Source organism: Cucurbita maxima, unplaced genomic scaffold (assembly GCF_002738345.1).
Source record: "Cucurbita maxima cultivar Rimu unplaced genomic scaffold, Cmax_1.0 Cma_Scf00086, whole genome shotgun sequence".
In the NCBI taxonomy this organism is placed as follows: Eukaryota; Viridiplantae; Streptophyta; class Magnoliopsida; order Cucurbitales; family Cucurbitaceae; genus Cucurbita; species Cucurbita maxima.
This window is the reverse complement of record NW_019272102.1, coordinates 252,232-258,297: the sequence shown is the minus strand read 5'-3', so window position 1 is coordinate 258,297 and position 6,066 is coordinate 252,232. Positions and strand designations below refer to the sequence as shown.

Sequence of the window (6,066 nt, the reverse complement as noted above, 5' to 3'; positions counted from 1 at the left end):
GTAGATTATTAAAGATGGTCATACTAGACCTTTTCTCTAGGGTTGAAATAGCGACCATTTAATTAGGATGTACATTTGTAGGAATGTGAGGACAACTAAATTAATTTATTAGTGGGGGGTTTGAATTTCTTATTTTTTGAGTCGGCTAATTTTATCATTCCTAAATTTGTTAGTTTGTAAGACTATAAAAGTCAACCAAGTTGATTTGTTTGATAACACAATTGATTTCAAAGTTTTAGTTGTGTGTATACAACATTTGGTATCAGAGCTACAATGCAAGGCCTAATTGTGAGAAGAAGAAACTGCAACCTTTTTTCTTAAATAGTGAGTTGAAAGAAATTCAAAATATGGCAGCTGAAACCAATTTCGTTTTACCAACAATTCCTAAGTTTGATGGCCACTATGATCATTGGTCTATGCTTATGAAAACTTTCTTCGTTGAAAGGAATACTGGTCCTTAGTGGAGGCCGGAATCCCTGTCGTAGCCAAAGGAGAAGAGATTATCGAAGCACAACAAACACAATTGCATACCCTAAGCTGAAAGACTTGAAGGTCAAGAATTATTTTGTTCTAAGCCATTGATCGAACTACTATGGGAACGATCTTAATAGAGATGCTGCAAAACAAATTTGGGACTCTATGAAGTAGAAGTATCAGGGTTCCACAAGAGTCAAAAGAGCACAACTCTAAGCTCTTACAAAAAAGTTTGAAGTTTTACCGATGAAAGAAGGCGAGAGTGTTTGTGCATATTTTGCTTGAAGTCTCACCATTGTAAACAAGATGAAAATTCATGGCGAAACATGAAACAAACAGTGATTATTGAAAAAATCTTGAGATCAATCACATCAAGATTTGACTATGTTATATGTTTTATTGAAGAGTCTAATAACTTAGACACTTTAACAGTCGATGAATGAGTAAGTGATGAACAAGAACTAAAGCTGACATACGATTATAGATTCGGTGGAAGAGGAGGTGATCGAGCTCGTGAAAGTTTTCGAGGAAGAGGTAGAGGAAGAGGAAGAGGTAGACATTCATTCAACAAAAGTACAGTTGAGTATTACAAATGTCATCAGTTAGAACACTTTAGATACGAGTGTCTTCAATTGGAAAAAGAAGCAAATTATAATGAACTTGGGGATAAAGAGAAATGTTGTTGATATCCAATGTTGAGCTCAATCAAATTAGGAGGGAAGATGTTTGGTTCCTTGATTCGGGGTGTAGCAATCATATGTGTTCAAACAAGGAATGGTTCTCAGATTTTGACAAGGAGTTCCGACAATCTGTGAAGCTTGGAAATAATTTCAAGATGGCGGTGTTAGGAAAAGATAACATTAGATTGCAAGTTGTTGGCGTCAAGGTAATCACTCATGGTTTTTATATACCCAAGTTTAAAAATAATCTATTAAGTCTTGGACAATTGCAACAAAAAGGGGTATCTATTTTGATACAGCATGGAGATGCAAAATATATCTTCCCAAGAAGGGACTTATTCTGCAAACAACAATGTCTGCAAATAAAATGTTCATATTACTTGTAAGACTCATGCGACAAACCGCCACTTGCTTCCAAACAATTATAGAAGACAACAATCATATTTGGCACCGCAGATATGGGCATCTATGTTTCAAAGGTTTGAGAACATTGCAACATAAACAAATGGTTAGAGAGTTACCCCAGTTGAAAACATCGTCTAAAATATGCATGGATTGCATGGTGGGAAAGCAACATAGGGATACATTTCCAAAGAGAAGTTTATGGAGAACAAAACAAAGGCTGTAACTTGTACCTGCAGACGTTTGTGGATCCATCAAACCTATTTCCAACAGTAATAAGAGATATTTTATAAGTTTTATTGATGATTATCGTCGCAATGTGTGAATATATTTTCTTGCTGAAAAAAATCTTGTTGATAAAGAGATTGGAGATTTTATTCGTTGTCTACCCATAGATAGGGGTGGAGAGTACACCTCTCACGAGTTCAATAGTTTTTGCAAAACTAATGGTATCAGTAGAAAACTTATAGCGAGTCTAGATGAGCGCAAGAACAGAACAATCATGAACATGATTATAAGTATATTATCAGAGAAGCAAGTTCCAAAGAATTTTTGGCCAGAAGCAGTAAACTGGACATTGCACGTGCTCAATAGAAGTCTCACAGTGGTAGTGAAAAATATGACTTCAGAGGAGGCTTGAAGTGGCGCAAAACCTAATACTAATTATTTTTTAGTTTTGGGATACATTGACCTTGTTCATGTATCAGACGGTAAGAGAAAGAAGTTTTGGGATACATTGACCTTGTTCAAAATTTTTAGTGTGTGCTACTAGGGATGAGTGAAGAGTCTAAAACATATAGACTCTATGTTCTAGTGTCCAAGAAGATAATTGCAAGCAGAGAGGTGATTTTTTGAAGAAAACAAATGTTGGAATTGGGGTAAAACTAACGAAGAAGTTGAACTTCATACCCACGAATGTAAAGATAGTAATATAGAAGAAAGCGAACATGATCAAAGTGAGGAAGAATCTGAAGAGGAGGTGATAGTAGAAGAAGAAGGGGAAGTTAATATATATTCCAATGATCCATCTAAAGCACACCCGAAGTGAGAAATAGAAGAGCACCATTATGGATGGAGATTATGTGAGCAAGGGAGATTTTTCTGAAGAAGCTGAGCACAACAAGTTAGTTCTATTAACCTCAACTATAGATTCGACTACCTTTGAAGAAGCTGTTCAAAGTTTAAAATGGTGAGCTACAATGGACTTGGAGATAGAAGCCATCGAACGAAATGAGACTTGGGAGTTGACAAATTTTCCTAGAGGAATGAAGAAGATTGAAGTAAAGTGGGTTTTCAAAATCAAACTCAAAGAAAATGGCGAAGTTGACAAGTATAAGGCTACGTTGGTAGCAAAAAGTTATGCACAACAACATGGTATAGACTATACCAAGGCATTTGTACCTGTGGCTAGGTGGGATAGTATTCGAATGATAATTGCTTTAGCAGCTCGGAATAGTTGGAACGTGTATCAGCTTGACGTGAAAAGTGCTTTCTTATATGAAGAGTTAAAAGAAGCCGTCTTTCGAGCAACCACAAGGTTATGAGAAAAAATGTCAAGAATACAAGGTATACAAATTGAAGACATTACATGGTCTTAAAGAAGCCCTACGTGCATGATTTAGTCAACTTTAAGAACATTTTATCGAAGAAGGATTTGAGAGGTGCAAATGTGACCTTACTTTATTCATACAAACAGGAGATAGAGGTAAAATTTTGATTGTTAGTCTATATGTTGACGATCTAATTTTTACTAGTAATGATGAGAGCATGTTTGTTAAGTTCAAGAATTTTATGAAACTTCAATTTTAAATGACAGATTTGGAAAAAAAATGAAATATTTTCTAGGTGTAGAGATTTTACAAAATGTTGAAGACATTTATATTAGTTAGAGAAAGTATGCAAAAGAAGTTTTGGACTAATAGTTTGAAAAACCATGTTGTTCCTACGGTTAGACTAACAAAGGATGAATTTAATGTATTTAATTGCAACAAGGTTGGATTTGGGAGTTTTTTATTGGAAAAGGGGTAATGGAGAGTTGATAGCATATACTGACAGTGATTATGAATGAAATATATAAGACAGGAAAAGCACTTCTAGTTATGTGTTCTTACTCAGTGATGAAGTTGTGTCTTGGTCTCCAAAAAAATAACTTGTAGTTACTTTGCTACTACTGAAGCAGAATCTGTGGCAGCCGCCTCTTGTGCTTGTCGTGGGGTGTGGATGAGGAGAGTTTATGAAAAACTATGTTATTTGATAACAGTTACACTATTAAGCTATCCACGAATCCAATCATGCATGGACATAGTAAACACATTGATGTGAGGTTTCATTTCTTGCGTGATTTGACTAGAGATGGAGTTATTGAGCTGAAGCATTGTGTCACACAAGAACAAGTTGTAGATATTATGACAAAACTACTAAAGTTGGACGCGTTCATAAAACTACATGAGTCAATGGGTATGTGTGTAGTACCACGAGTAAACTGAAGGCAACCTTGCAATCAGGTTAAGAGAGAAATTGTTAAAGATTGTTATACTAGGAATTTATGGTGTCCACTTCTCTAGGAATGTAGAATATTATGAGTTTATTAGAATCTTAGAGCACTAAATTAATTAGTTTGTAAGTTGATAATAACATATTTTGCATGTATGTACCTTGAATAGAAAAGGAGAATTAATAAGAGAAGATAAACATGAACTTCGGACATCTAGGAATGTGGAATGCTACGAGTTTGTTAGAATCTTAGGACCACTAAATTAATTAGTTTGTAAGTTGATAATATCATATTTTGCACGTATGTAATTACATAATGTAATGTAAGTTTTAGTTGAAGTTATTACATAATGTAAGTTTTAGTTTGATAGTTTCAGTTTAGTCACACATCTTAAATACAAAAGTAGAACTATTGATGCTTATGGGCCACGTTGGATTACTTTTATGTTGTATGAATGACAAGTGTCTTGTAGCCCTCGTTAATATGTGTTGTTCTATGTGACACTTTAAATTATGATGTGAATTATACTATGTTGTGAATCTACGTTATGATATGGATGATATATAATGCATAAACCTCCATATATTACACCATGCATATTATGTTAACATGTTCACATTATGCATATGAGACATTGACAAGCCATGTAGATTAACCATAAAAGATATGTTCCGTATACGTATGCATGTCTCATAGGAACACTATGTCATAAAAAGAATGGATGTATGATTTGCATCATAATTATATATCATAATTCGAAACTGTGAGACCTCATGCATTTTGCATGTCACATGTATCGAAATACTTACTTGTTATGATTAGTACACATGTGTACACTTCCTTATTTTGTACACGATGATATTATGCATGCTTATTTCCCTTTGTGGCTTCCGACAACGTGGGTGTACAGTAACCTACAGTCAGACCCAGAGCTATGTATATGAGCTCACTTAGTGGGTCCATGTATGTATATGTGGTGTGAATAGAGAAGTACTACCCATTAAACTTTACTCGAACTTGAAGTAGAGAATAAAGTCATGATGTCTTATGAAAAGATAGGTCGCACCATGATTGTATGTGATTGCATTTTAATTAAAACCTAACCCATTAAACTAATCAACATTTTTATTTATATTCACTATCACATTAAAAGGTTAACCCAGAAGCACTTAAATTAGTAATTTTTCTAAAGATTCTCTTGGTCCGGTATAGAAAGCACTATATTCTAATGCCATTTGATGAACACCATTTATACCATTTTCAAAGCTTTTGAGAAAAAAAAAATTCAAAATCAAATACATTTTTCTTACCGCTCTCTAAAATTCTGACCCAATGTGATCAATAAAAAAGTTAGCATTTTAATCATTCATATGGAGCAAATTGGCTCGTACAATATTAAGTTCATTAAAGGACTTCGCTTTGATTTGATATCCTACCATTCTTAAATATGGTACCCAAGCTTGTTGTAGCCATGATTGAGAGCCCAATAACTCTTAATCTTTGGTCTCGATGTTTATCCATGAGATCATCAACAGTAGTATTTATTTCTCTTTTAATATGACCCAGAGAAGTTAATAAAAGAATCGTTTCGACAACTTTACACTTCAAGAGTAAAAAATTCTACCGATTATATCATTTGTTTAAACGTTCTTTCTCTCACTACACATTCCACACAATGAAGAAAACGTCCCAACAATTAAGAAGAAAAAGAATCAAGGAAGAGGTGACTATTTTCAAGAGCTGGTTGTGTTCTTACCATTGAAGCAGAAGACATTCTACTTTTCCCAATCCAAATAGTATCAAAACTCTCTCCTCTTTCGGACACCTTTTCCATATCCTTAATGTTTTCCTCCTCACTAACCACCAACCCGCCATTAAAACTAAACCCACCAAAGCTAACCCACTATTCGTTAGCACTCAGAGAAGTCAAACCAACTTCGGATAGTTGTGAAATCACTTACCAAGGTAGCTATGTTGAAGTCCAAAACTCATACTTGAAGCTGGTTCAATTTTGTC

The 6,066-nt window shown here is 34.5% G+C and overlaps 1 long non-coding RNA gene across 1 annotated transcript in view; it reads left to right on the top strand.

Moving 5' to 3' along the window:
* LOC111472780 overlaps positions 1-5,837 on the top strand; it is a 9,075-nt gene extending 3,238 nt beyond the window's left edge. The window contains exon 3 of the long non-coding RNA XR_002715487.1: positions 5,818-5,837. This is a non-coding gene — a long non-coding RNA (uncharacterized LOC111472780). The remainder of the gene's footprint in view (positions 1-5,817) is intronic.
* Positions 5,838-6,066: the final 229 nt, after the last annotated feature.